Genomic DNA, 12,858 nt, shown 5'->3' with positions numbered 1-12,858 from the left:
AGGGAGGCCGCAGGCGCAGAGAGCAGCAGACCCACGCCGGGCACCGGAGCCCGAGGGAACCCCCTGCTGGAAGACAGTCCCCCTCACATCTGGCTTTGAAAACCAGAGACTTAACTTCTCGAGTTCTTAACAGTCAGTGGGACAGAACATCTGCAGCCTTGGGACTCAGCAGGTTCGGCTCCGGGAGAGCTGGGAAGGCAGCAGGACCTGGCGTCCTGCCCTTAAGTAAGGAGGCAGCTCAGCCAGCAGCCCAGGGAGACAGAGCGCAGAAGCAGCCGTTTGAGAAATGCCCAGGGTGGACACAAGGGAGAGTTTCTATTCATCTTAGCACCTGTCCCAGGAGACAGATCGCTGGGAGACTCCTCTAGGAACAAAGGGCCTCCCTGCGGTGTAAGCACACCGTCACCTGGGCAACAGCGCAGCGCTGACCTCTGCTCCCTGCACCCTGCCTCAGCCCCCCCCCCCCCGAGGACCGGCTGCTCACAAACACCCCCACCCAGGTGCCCCCTACCCCCCAGCACACGGCAGAGCCACACCCACCCCCAATCTGCACTCAGCTGGAGCCCGTCCACACGGGCTAGCAGCCCCATATGGGGCCACCACCACTCCGAATCCCCACAGCGAGGAAAAGCTAACTCCACAGACCCCTCCAACAGACCGCAGGGGTGGGCGGGGGGAAGGAACCTTGTCTGACGGCCGACCCACCCGCCCACCGGTGAAAGCTGCTCGGGATGATCAGGAAGGAGACCTGTGGTTGGCGGCTACTGCAGCTCTAGCAAACCCGTGTTCTGACTCCCCTCAAGCCCGAGGCTGGCCCACCACGGCCACTGGGACCAAATCCTCCCCACGACCGGAAGCCACAGGCAGCCACTGCAGGTGCGAGTGGACTGAAGGCAGACGTAGCTGGGCCACAACAACAGGGCACTTACAACACACAGATACACCCTGAAAGGAGCAGGCTCTGGCCAATAGGGGACACGGCCCTGCAGGGCGCTAGAGGACCTCTTCTTCCTAAGGCTGCTTTTTTTTTTCAGACTTTTTTTTTTTTTTTTTTTTTTTTTATTTGAGCGCGCGAGCCAGAGGGAGGGCCAGAGGGAGAGAGAGAAGCAGCCTACCCACTGAGCAGGGAACCCAACGTGGGGCTCAATCCCAGGACCCCAGGATCATGACCTGATCCAAAGGCAGCTGCTTACCGACTGAGCCACCCAGGCGCCACAAGGCCCCTACTTTCAAGAGCAAGAAACTAAGCTCACTTTGCTAACACAGAGAAAAGGACACAGCAAGTTAGGCACAATGAGAAAGAGGAGTAGGTCCCAAACGAAAGAACAGGACAAAATCATTGCAAAAAGAGTAGAGGACATCCATGAGCTCCTGAACAAGGAGATAAAAAAGAACCCAGCAAAGAGGAAAAGCACAGTTAGTGAAATTAAAAGTACACTTGATGGGAGACTTCCCGGAAGATGCCAGAGTAAGAAGACTCTAAACTCCTCTCATCCCGAGGATACAACCAGGTAACTTGTATCAGAGCCAACGCCCGTGAAAGGACCCCAGAGACTCGCCAAACTCCACCACCAATTGTAGAGAAAAGTTCACATCCAAGAGGGTAGGAAAGTCGAGGGCTCAGTGGGAACTACCACAGGGAGGGAGCCATGGGCACAGAGAGCGGAGAGCGACAATCTAGCACACCACGGAGCCTGCAAGAAGAGAAATCCCCACAGCATTTGGCTTTGAAAATCAGAGGAGCCAAGTTTTCTCAAGGGTTGTTTACAACCAGGGGAACATAAAGCCTCAAACCTTAAAAATCAGCTTAAAAATCAGCTCTGAGAGAGCCCAGAGGGCAATCAGGAGCTGAGTCCCCTCCCCGAAGGAGCCACCTGCTGTCTCTGCAGGGAGTGCAAAGCTGCAGTGTGCAAGGCACCTGGGGCTGACTTGAGGCAGCGCTGGTTAGTCATCTCAGAGTTCCCTGAGGGACTTCTCCAGGAACAAAGGAGCTGGCAGGTGCCACTTCCCTCCCCCCACTCAGCCACCTTGGGGAGCAGGCATGCCTGTCTCCAGGGGGGTTGCACTCCCTCTCTCCAGCCCGGCCCCGCAGAGGAAGACAAGCCCCACCTTGACAGAAGTGCGCGCCCACTGGTTTCAAGAGCAAGAGACGAAACTGACATTCCCCACCCACAGAATCAGACACAGAGAGTTAGGTAAAATGAGGAGAAAGAGGAATCGATCACAGATGAAAGGACAGGACCAAACCACAGCAAGAGACCTAAGCGAAGTGGGTAGAAGTAACATGCCTGATGGGGAATTTAATGTAATGATCATAAAAATACTCACTGGACTTGAGAGAAGAGTGAAGGACATCGGTGAGACCCTTACAGAGATGGGAAACATAAAAAGGAACCAGTCAGAGGTGAAGAACTCAAGAAATGAAATTTAAGATACACTTGATGGAGAAATAGGCTGGAATATGCAAAGGAACGAATTAATGAACTAGAAGACAGAGTAATAGAAAGTAATCAAGGTGAACAAATGAGAGAAAAAAAGAATTATGCAAAGTAAGAAGAGACTGACGAAATTCAGTGACTCCATCAAGCATAAAACATTCACATTATAGGGATCTCAGAAGGAGAAGAGAGCAGTAAGGGGGCAGAACATTTACTTGAAGAAATAATAGCTGAGAACTTCCCAGATCTGGGGAAGGGAAGAGATCCAGGTCCAGGAGACACAGAGAGCATTCCCCACCCCCACCCCCACCCCACAAAAATAAAAATTAAAAAAAAAGAGGTGGTCCACATAGTTATTAAAATGGCAAAACAAAACAGGGATAAAGGAACATTTTGAAAGGAACAAGAGATAAAAAAAGTCATATACAAGGGAAACTCCATAAGGCTATCACTGGATTTTTCAGCATAAACCTTTCAGGCCAAAAGAGAGTGACATGATCTATAAAAGTGCTAAAAGGGGAGAATTTACAGTCAATAATACTCTATCCAGCAAGGCTATCATTCAAAACAGGAGAGATAAAAAGAGTTTCTCAGATAAGCAAAAACTGAAGGAGTTCACGACCACTAAACCAGCCCTGAAAGAAATGTTTAAGAAGATTTATTTGTGTATCAGAGGGGAGAGGGAGACCAGAATCTCAAGCAGACTCCTCCGCTGAGCACAGACCTTGATGTGGGACTTGATCTCATGACCCAGAGTTCATGACTTGGGCCGACACCAAGAGTAGCACGCTTCACCAAGTGAGCCACCCAGGCGCCCCAGCCCTGCAAAAAGTCTTAAAGGAGACCCTCTGAGTAGGAAGAAAAGACCAGAAGTCAAAGTATGCTTGGTTCACACAAAAGCAGAAAGAAAAAGTATTTCATAGAAATATCAGTCCAGGGATTCACAAAATAAAAGGATGTAAAGTATGACACCACATACTTTAAAGTCGGGGTGGGGGATAAAGAATGGGTTCGAACTTAAGTGACCATCCACTCAATATAGACTGTCCTAATGCAGAAGATGTTATATACAAACCTAATGGTAAACACAAATCAAAAACCAATATATATATAAATAACGAACAGAAAGGAATCCATGGATATCACTAACGAAAACCGCAGACATGAGAGAGTACCCAAGAAAGGATTAGATAAAAATGACAACAGTAAAGCAAGTAACAAAATGACAGTAAATACATATCAATAATGACTTTTAAGTAAACGGACTGGACCCTCCAATAAAAAGACACAGTGACAGAGTAGATTAAAAAAACAAGACCCATCAGTATGCTGCCTACAAGAGATTCACTTCAGACCTGAGGACACCTGCAGACTGACAAGGGATATAGAAACGTTATCATGCGAATGGATGTCAGAAGAAACCTAGTGTAGCAAAATTTATATGGGACAAAACAGACTTTTAAACAAAGACAGGAAGAAGAGACAAAGGATGGGGCACCTGAGTTGCTCAGTCAGTTAAATGTCTGCCTTTGGCTCAGGTCATGATCTCAGGGTCCTGGGATTGAGCCCCACATCGGGCTCTCTGCTCAGCGGGGAGCCTGCTTCCCCCTTTCTCTCTGTCTGACTCTCTGCTTGCTTGTGATCTCTCTGTCAAATAAATAAATAAAATCTTTAAAAAAAAAAGAGAGAGAGAGAGAGAGAGACAAAGAGGACTATATAATCCTGAAGGGGATAATCCAACAAAAAGATACAACAATTTATGCCCACAACATGGGATCAACCAAATACATAAAACAGTTACTAACCAACATAAAGGAACTATATGATAATAATACTGTAACAGTAGGGGACTTTAACACCCACTTAAATTGATGGACAGACTGCCCAAACAAAAACAAAACAAAACAAAAAAATCAGTAAGGAATCAGTGCTTCGAATGACAAATTAAACCAGATGGATTTCAGAGATATATTCAAAACATTCTGTTATAAAATAGTAGAAAATTCTTTTGAAGGGCACATAGAACATTCTCCAGAACAGGTCACAAATTAGGCCACTAAACAAAACTCCCCCAATTCAAAAAGATCAAAGTCACACCATGCCTATTTTCTGACCACAATGCTATGAAACTAGAAGTCAGCCACTTACACACACACACACACACACCTAGAAAGACCACAAACACATGGAGGTTAAATAATGTGCTAAATAATGAATGGGTGAAAATAAAAGAAGAAAACCAAAAGTACATAGAAACCAATGAAAATAAACACACAATGGTCCAAGACCTTTGGGATGCAGCAAAAGCATTTTTTTTTTAAGATTTTATTTATTTGAGATAGAGAACATGAGCAGGGGGAGAGGCAGAGGAAGCAGCAGATTCCCTGCTGAGCTGGGAGCCCAACATGGGGCTCGATCCCAGAATCCTGAGATCATGACCTGAGCCAAAGGCAGACGCTCAGCCGTCTGAGCCACCCAGGCGCCTCTAGCAAAAGCAGTTCTAAGAGGGAAGTGTACAGCAATCCAGAACAATCTCAAGAATAAAAATTTCACGTAAACAACCTAACCTTACCCATAGAGGAGCTTGAAAGAGAACAACAAACAAAACCCTCACCAGCGAAAGAAAGGAAATGATAAAGATGAGAGCAGAAATAATACAGAAATTAAAAAAAAAAAAATAGAACAGATCAATGAAACCAGGAACTGCTTCTTTGAAAAGATCAATTTAGCTGATAAAGCTCCAGCCGGACTCATCAAAAAACAAGAGACAGAAAGAAAGGACTCAAAATCACAAATGAGAGAAAAGAAATGACAACAACAATACAATTTTCAGAGAATGTTACGAAAACCTGTACGGCAACAGAGTGGACAACCTAGAAGAAAGAGAAAATCCTAGAGACAAGTAAACTACTAAAACTGAAACAGGAAGAAACAGAAAATGTGAACAGACCGATTACCAGCCCGGAGACGGAAGCAGGGATCCCGAAATGCCCAGCGAGCAAACGTCCAGCACCAGATGGCTTCACAGGAGATGTCTACCAGACACTTAAAGAAGAACTAATACCTGTTGTTCTCAAGCAATTCCAAAAAAATAGAACACGAAGGAAGGGCAGCATTAACCTGATACCAAGAGCTGACAAAGACACCACTAAAAATGAGAAGCAGAGACAATTTCTCTGAAGAACATAGATGCAAAAATTGCCAACAAAATCCTACCAAAGTGAATCCAACAACACATTTTAAAAAAAATCATCCACTACGATCTCATGGGATTTATTTCCTGGGCTGCAAGGGTGGTTCCACACTCAAAAATCTATCAAAGTGATAGAAAGGAGAAGAGCCGGATGAGCTTCATAATTGACACAGAAGACGCCGCAACTAACATAGCTTTCCCCTCAGGTCAGGAACAAGCCAAGGATGTCCACTCTCGCCACTTTTCTTCAGCATAGCACTGAAAATCCTAGCCTCAGCAATCAGATGACAAAAAGAAAAGGCAGGACTAACTGGAAGGGAAGAAGAAAAATTGTCACCATATGCAGATGACAGGATAGAATCTATACAGAAAACCCTAAAGACTCCACCAAAAACCTGGTACACCTGATAGATGAATTTGAGAAGGTCACACGATATAAAATCAATGTGCAGAAGTCTGTTGCATTTCTATACACTAACGAAGAAGGAGCAGGAAGAGAAGGAAAACAATCCCATTTGCAAAATTGCACAAAAAGAGTAAAATACCTAAGAATAAACCCAAAGAAGTGAAAGCCCAGTACTGTGAGAACTATAAAACACTGGTGAAAGAAATTAAAGACAACACAAAGAAATGGAAAGACACTGCATACCTATGGGTTAGAAGAACAAATATTGGGTTTGTTTTTGGTTTTTTTTTTCCCCAAAAGTTTTTTTGTTTTATTTATTTATTTATTTATTTATTTATTTATTTATTTATTTCACAGAGAGAGTGAGTGCACACACAAGTAGGCAAAGCAGCAGGCAGAGGGAGAGGGAGAAGCAGGCTCCCACTGAGCGGGGAGCCTGATGCAGGGCTCGATCCCAGAACCCTGAGATGATAACCTGAGCCAAAGGCAGCCACTCAACTGACTGAACCACCCAGGCACCCCTTGTTTTTAAGGTTTTATTTACTTATGACAGAGAGGGATAGCGAGAGGGAACACAAGCAGTGGGGAGCTGGAGAGGAAGAAGCAGGCTCCCCACTAAGCAGGGAGCCCACTGCAGGGCTCAATCCCAGGACACTAGAATCATGACCTGGGCAGAAGGCAGACACTTAACAACTGAGACACCCAGACGCCCTGGAAAAACAAATATTGTTAAAATGTCTACACTACCCAAAGCAATCTACTCATTTAATGCAATCCCTACCAAATACCAACAGCATTTTTTTTTAATAGATCTAGAGTAATCTTAAAATGTGTATGGAACCACAAAAGACCGCAGATAGCAAAAGCAATCTTGAAAAACAAAACTGGAGGCATCATAATCCCCCTTTTCAAGATAAATTAGAAAGCTATAATAATCAAAACAGTACAGTATTGGCACAAAAGCAGACACACAGGTCAATGGAACAGAGTAGAAAGCCCAGAAATAAACCCACCATGTTATGGTCACTTAGTCTTTGACAACAAAGGCAAGAATATGCATTGGGAAAAAGTCTCTTCTACAAACACTGTTGGGGAACCTGGACAGCCACATGCAAACTGGACCCCTTTGTTATGCCGGACACAAACTCGAAATGGAGTAAGAACCTAAACGTGAGACCTGAAACCATAAAAATCCAAGAAAGGGGCACAGGCAGTCATATCTCTGACATCAGCTGTAACAACATTTTTCTAGAGGTCTCCTAAGGCAAGGGAAATGAACTATTGGGACTACATCAAAATGAAAAGCTTCTGCACAGCAAAGGAAACAGTCAACAAAATGAAGAGACAACCTATGGGAGAAGATACTTGGAAATGACATTATCTGATAAAGGGTTAGTATCCAAAATATATGAAGAACATCTACAACTCAACACACACACACACACCAAATAATACAAATAAAAATGACAGAGACAAGAAAAGGCATTTCTCTGAAGAAGACCTACAGACGGCCAACAGACACATAAAAAGTTGTTCATCGTTGCTCATCATCGGGGAAATCAAATCAAAACCACCATGAGGCGTCACCTCACATCTGGGAGAATGGCTAAAATCAAAAATTTTAAAAAGCACCAAGTGTTGGTGAGGATGTGAAGAAAAAGGAATTGTTGATGGGAATGCAAACTGGTGCAGCCACTCTGGAAAACAGGTTCGTCGAAAGATTAGAAATAGAACTATCCTATGATCCAGTAATCACACTACTGGGTATTTACCCCCAAAATTACAAAAACACTAATTCCAAAGGATATCTACACATATATATTACAGCATTCTTTACGATAGCCATGGTCTGAAGGAGCCCATGTGTCCATCCAGAGATGAATGGATAAAGAAGATGCGGTACGTATACACGAGGGAGTATTGGTCCTATTAGTCACGTTTGCAACACGGCTGGATCTAGGGAGGATAATGCTAAGTGAAATAAGCCAGGCAGAGTAAGACAAATATCACGCGATTTCACTCATTTGTGGAATTTCAGAAAAAAGGAAAAAAAGAGACAAATGAAAAAACCAGATTCTTAACTACGGAGAACCCGCTGATGGTTACGGGGGTGGTGGGGAAAGGGGGAATGGGATTAAGAGCACACCTATCTCGATGACCACCGAGTCATACACAGAATTGTTGAGTCATTGTACACCTGAAAAGAATGTAACTATGTCAGGGATACTGGAATTAAAATAAGTAAAACTAGAAATCAGCTAGAGAAGTTAAGTGATTTTGGAAACATGGATGGATTCCAGATTTATTGGCTAAAAACCTTTTTCCACCTGAGATTGTCCAAAGAAAAGTTCTCAGAGAGGAGGATTTGAGGGCAAGGGAAGGATGAACTTCTCAACTCTCCAAAGGAGGAAAGATGCTACCTGTCTTTTCACTGTGGTGTTCCAAGCGCCTAGCATGGTAAGCCCAGAGCACAGATACTCTGAGCATCTAATAAGTGAACAAGAGAATGAGTCCCTATTTCTTAATTAACATATGGACATGAGGAGGTCATCTAGCCAAGATGCTGTCTTTACATTTGCTATTTATTAAAATTTTGCAAGACGTGGGTTACTGTAAAGTCAACAGTGATTTCTTTTTCTCCCTTCAACAATGACATTTCTGGCCCTTTTCACGAAAAGATTTGTTGGAATTTTTTTCTTGCTGATTTGTCCTGTCACATGTCACCTTTTGTTCAGAGAATAGCAGTGGTTGGTTCAAGTTCATTGGACTAATGGTTTTCAGGGTTTTTTTTTTCTTTCATTTATAGAGAAACCATTTAAAAAGAAACCAAAACATTGCACATTAACTCCAAGATATAAAAGAAAATTAAAAACGGGGGTGGGGGTGGGCTGGTGGGGGGAGGGTTGGGAAGGCTGCTGTTGCAGAAATGGGAATGAAGCTCTGTTTCAGCAGCGCCCCTGACCCTACCCTGACCCAACCAGGTCAGTACCTGACCCCAGCCCCCAGCCAACCCCTGCGGTGGCTCCAGGGCCAGTCTCCCTTTGAAGGCCAAGCAAAGCCCCTGGTGAAAGCAGCTAAGACTTTGGGAGGGTTAGCATGAGGCCTTGCTATCCAGAGGGCCTGAAGCTGAGTTCTAGGCCAGCTCTCTGAAAGTGAGAGCCCAAGCAAGAATGATTCATACCTCCCCTGGTCTTGAAAGTCCCAGCGGAGGGGCACCTGGGTGGCTCAGTAGGTTAAGCCTCTGCCTTCAGCTCAGGTCATGATCTCAGGGTCCTGGGATCGAGCCCCGAGTCAGGCTCTGGGTTCAGTGGGGAGCCTGCTTCCCCCTCTCTCTCTGCCTGCAGCTCTGCTTGTGATCCCTCTCTGGGGAGGAAGGGAGGGGAGAGAAAAGAAAAGAAAAAGGAAAGAAAGTCCCAGTGGAGACCACAAGGAGGTATCTCTGGCTAGAGGTCAAGGGTTGGAGACTCCTGACCCTGTGCCTTGGTATTCAGCTGGCGGGCTCCACTGCTCTGCCTGGGAGCTGCATACTGGCCGATCTCCGATGCCCAGTGCTGGCCTGGGGACCAAGAGACCCAGGCGCTCTCTGGTCTCGGATCTACCACCAGTTTGCAGTGTGATCACTGGAGCTCTAACGCGCGCTCATGGGAGCTCCTCTCCACACCCGCTGGATGGGGAAGGGGCCAGCTGCTTCTGCTACTCTCAGAAACAGATTTTTAATGTTCCTGTCTGCATTAGTCGGGGTTCTATCCCGTGCAAGTCACAGTTCGCCAACTAAAAGATGTTTATTCAGAACAATCTATTGGTTCATGCAATCGCAGAAGATACAAAGCACAAAAACAAGCCCCAAGGACCAGAACGAGGGTGCTCTAGGAGACCGCAGACTCGGTACTCATGGTTCCCTTTATCTCCAGTTCTGCTGCCCCAGTGGGATTCCACGCTCCCCCCCCCAGACGGCGGGCGGGTGCCTTGTGAGAGACACGGGCGGCCCCCAGGAGTCCCTGCTGCATGTCCTTCAAACTGTGTCACACAGAAACGTCCCCGTCCTCGGTCCTCGCTGCCAAAGGAGAAGGCGCTCACAGGCCAGCTGGGGTCCCGCGCCCAGCCCTGGACTCATCCCCGGGGCCAGGCACACACGCTGCTGTCATTGGCTGAGTCTGGGCCACAGCCCCACCTCCGGGGCCAGGGGATTGGGTAAGAAACTGATTGACAGCCCCAGCCGGATCAGCGGATCCCCGTGGAAGAGGCGCGTTTCCCCCGAGGGTGCGGGCGGCGCTGCAAACCCCAACACGACAGCTGCCCGTCCACTTGCCACCGCCCACCCCAGGCTCGGGGGGCGCCCGGCCTGCCAGTCCGATTCAGTTCTGCTCCTCAGATGCCGCGAGCGCCTCCACACAGCTCCTAGGTAATTCCTCCAGCAGAAGGATTCCGGGCCTGTCTGGAGCAAATCGCTTTAAATGCCGATCCTGCGGCTGGTGCAGAACAGTTCGGCCTCACGTCCTCAGCCGCTGAGAACTTATGGGACCGCAGGATGGATTTCTCCTCCTGTCCGTGTCGCAGGGCGCACGGCTCATGAAAAAGGCCCCTGGGGACGGCCCTTTGCTAATTCCAGTGCATGAGGCGAACCTGCAAAAACACCGTCCACGTTCCCAGGATATCCTCTTCCTGGGGTCCTCCCAGTCTCTCCTCCGAGCTTCCCCCTGCTCTGTCCCCTCAGCACTCTCCCTGATCCCCCCACCCCCACCCCACCACCACGCTCCTCAGTGAGGAGGGGGTGGCGCCTTGCTGAGCTGGTGGGTTTGCTTCTAGAAAGGGAGCTGAGGGGGAGAGCCCTGGTGAGCCCCCCGGGGAGAAAGCCAGGCTGGGGCGCATCCCTGCACACTGGGCGGGACTCCGGGAGAGGGGGGATACTTTTTCAAAGCACCAATCAAGGCTGAACGCTTTCCTAGGAATTTTCCAGGGCCTCTGACGGGAAGAAGGACCCCCTCCTCCAACTTCGGGGTCAGATCATCCTGGGTCCAAACACTGGCTTCATGCCGGATCAGCTGGGTCAGGTATGGGGTCAAATTCCCTAGCCTCTCAGGGCCTCAGTCTACCCATCTGTCCATTGGGGATGATGGTTCCTTACAAAGCTGCTGGGAGAATCTTAGGACAGCGCACCTGTGAAACACACAGCGTGGGTCTGCACAGAGGAGGAGCTTGGCAAATATCAGCTCCCCTGCCTTCACAGCCCAGAGCTAAAAGCTCCTCAGAGGTGGGGCAAGTCTCTATTTTCAGCACACACCAAAGGGCCTGACCCAGAAGGCGGTGTTGCCAGCGTTTAATGAATGAGTCTCTAATCCCGTATTTTCTCCAGGGACCTGCACCGACTCTGCTTGCCACAATCTGCTTGCCACAATCATTCTGTTTGAGACTCGAGGACTTCCTTAGGTCTCTATTCATGATAAGGTGCTACATAACACCTTGGCTTCTGATAATTAAGGGAGATTTTCTCCAGCACCCTGAACTAAGAGACACCCAGCACTGCCCCCCATCTCTCTAGAGATTATAGGGGGCACTCAAATTCGGCTACAGCCCTGGGCTCCACATCCACTGAACTGGCTCCTCTTACAGGTCCCCCTTCTATTCTACAGGGTTCCCCCCACCCAGGTGTCTTCCTGCGCCGTACCACACCCCCAACCCACAATAAGCGCCGACCACACCACTCCCCCAAATGCTACTGCCAAGAGATGCGGACAGAAGAGGTACCAGCGCTGTCAGGGAAGGGATAGCAGGACGGCATTTCAAACCACCTGGAATGTCGTATTAGACACCCCTGTTCCCAGAAGACCCAGAAATCTCTCCTCCACCACTGGACCAGCCGTGCGATCTCCACGTCCAGTCTTCTCGCTCCTTCTGCCCATTCTCCTCCGCTGGGAAGAGCAGCCATCCCGCAGCCTCTCCACAGATCAGTCCCCCAGCACCCCCACATTCCATACCTAATGAACACTATAAAGGGAGGTTCTTTCCTAAACTCTAACCTGCTCTCTTAAGAGGCACTCTGGAGCCAGGCATGAAAGCAATATCCACGAAATACTTCCACCCCCGATAAGTCTGACTGGTCACCCCCCCTCCCCGGCTAACAAGGGCGGGGGGGTGTGCACCTTGGTTTCCTTCCTTAGAGAACGCTTGTTATTTCTGTGTCAGGCCTTCGGGGTCTCCCCTCACTGCCAAAGGAATTACTCCAACATCTCCAACCTCCGCCATGAGCATCTGCTGGTTTAACTGGGGATGGACGGTGGGCAGGTAGGTTTCAGGTGTCTGAATACAAAGTCGGATCAACTCCAGAACTGAGAATCATTCCAAACAAAGAACACTCACACCCTAGGGTTGGGGTCAGTGAAGTCAAGTCTTCCTGCCAACTTTTGTTTTCCCACATAATCTGGTCACGGTCGGCACCAGCAGATGTGGACACTGACTTTGTCATCAGAGCATCTCCGGTCTGTTCATCCGAGACGGGCACTGGCCTAAACTTAGCTTCCAAGACCGGAAACAGCAGATGAAGAGCATAAAGGACAGAGAACCCACGCTGACCCTACCCCACCTTCAAGTTGGACCTTTATCCAGAAATCTAATTGTTACCTCTCTCAGTGCATTGGTGAGGGTGCACCAGAGAAAGAGGAACTGAGGAGATATATATATATCTCCTCTGTTCACATATATATATATATATATACACATAAATGATTATGAACTATAAAACTAATAGAAATAATAGGATTTGTTACTCTTATTATTAATTAGATTTATTCTTATAAAGAACTGGTTAACCTGATTATGGAGCC

The 12,858-nt window shown here is 47.5% G+C and overlaps 1 long non-coding RNA gene across 5 annotated transcripts in view; it reads right to left on the bottom strand.

The window, feature by feature from the left end:
• LOC116580892 overlaps positions 1 to 12,858 on the bottom strand; it is a 398,948-nt gene that overhangs the window by 16,127 nt on the left and 369,963 nt on the right. The window lies entirely within an intron of this gene.

The sequence above is a fragment of the Mustela erminea genome, chromosome 20 (genome assembly GCF_009829155.1).
Source record: "Mustela erminea isolate mMusErm1 chromosome 20, mMusErm1.Pri, whole genome shotgun sequence".
In the NCBI taxonomy this organism is placed as follows: domain Eukaryota; kingdom Metazoa; phylum Chordata; class Mammalia; order Carnivora; family Mustelidae; genus Mustela; species Mustela erminea.
The sequence above is the reverse complement of the archived record's forward strand: the minus strand, read 5'-3'. Positions and strand labels throughout refer to the sequence as shown.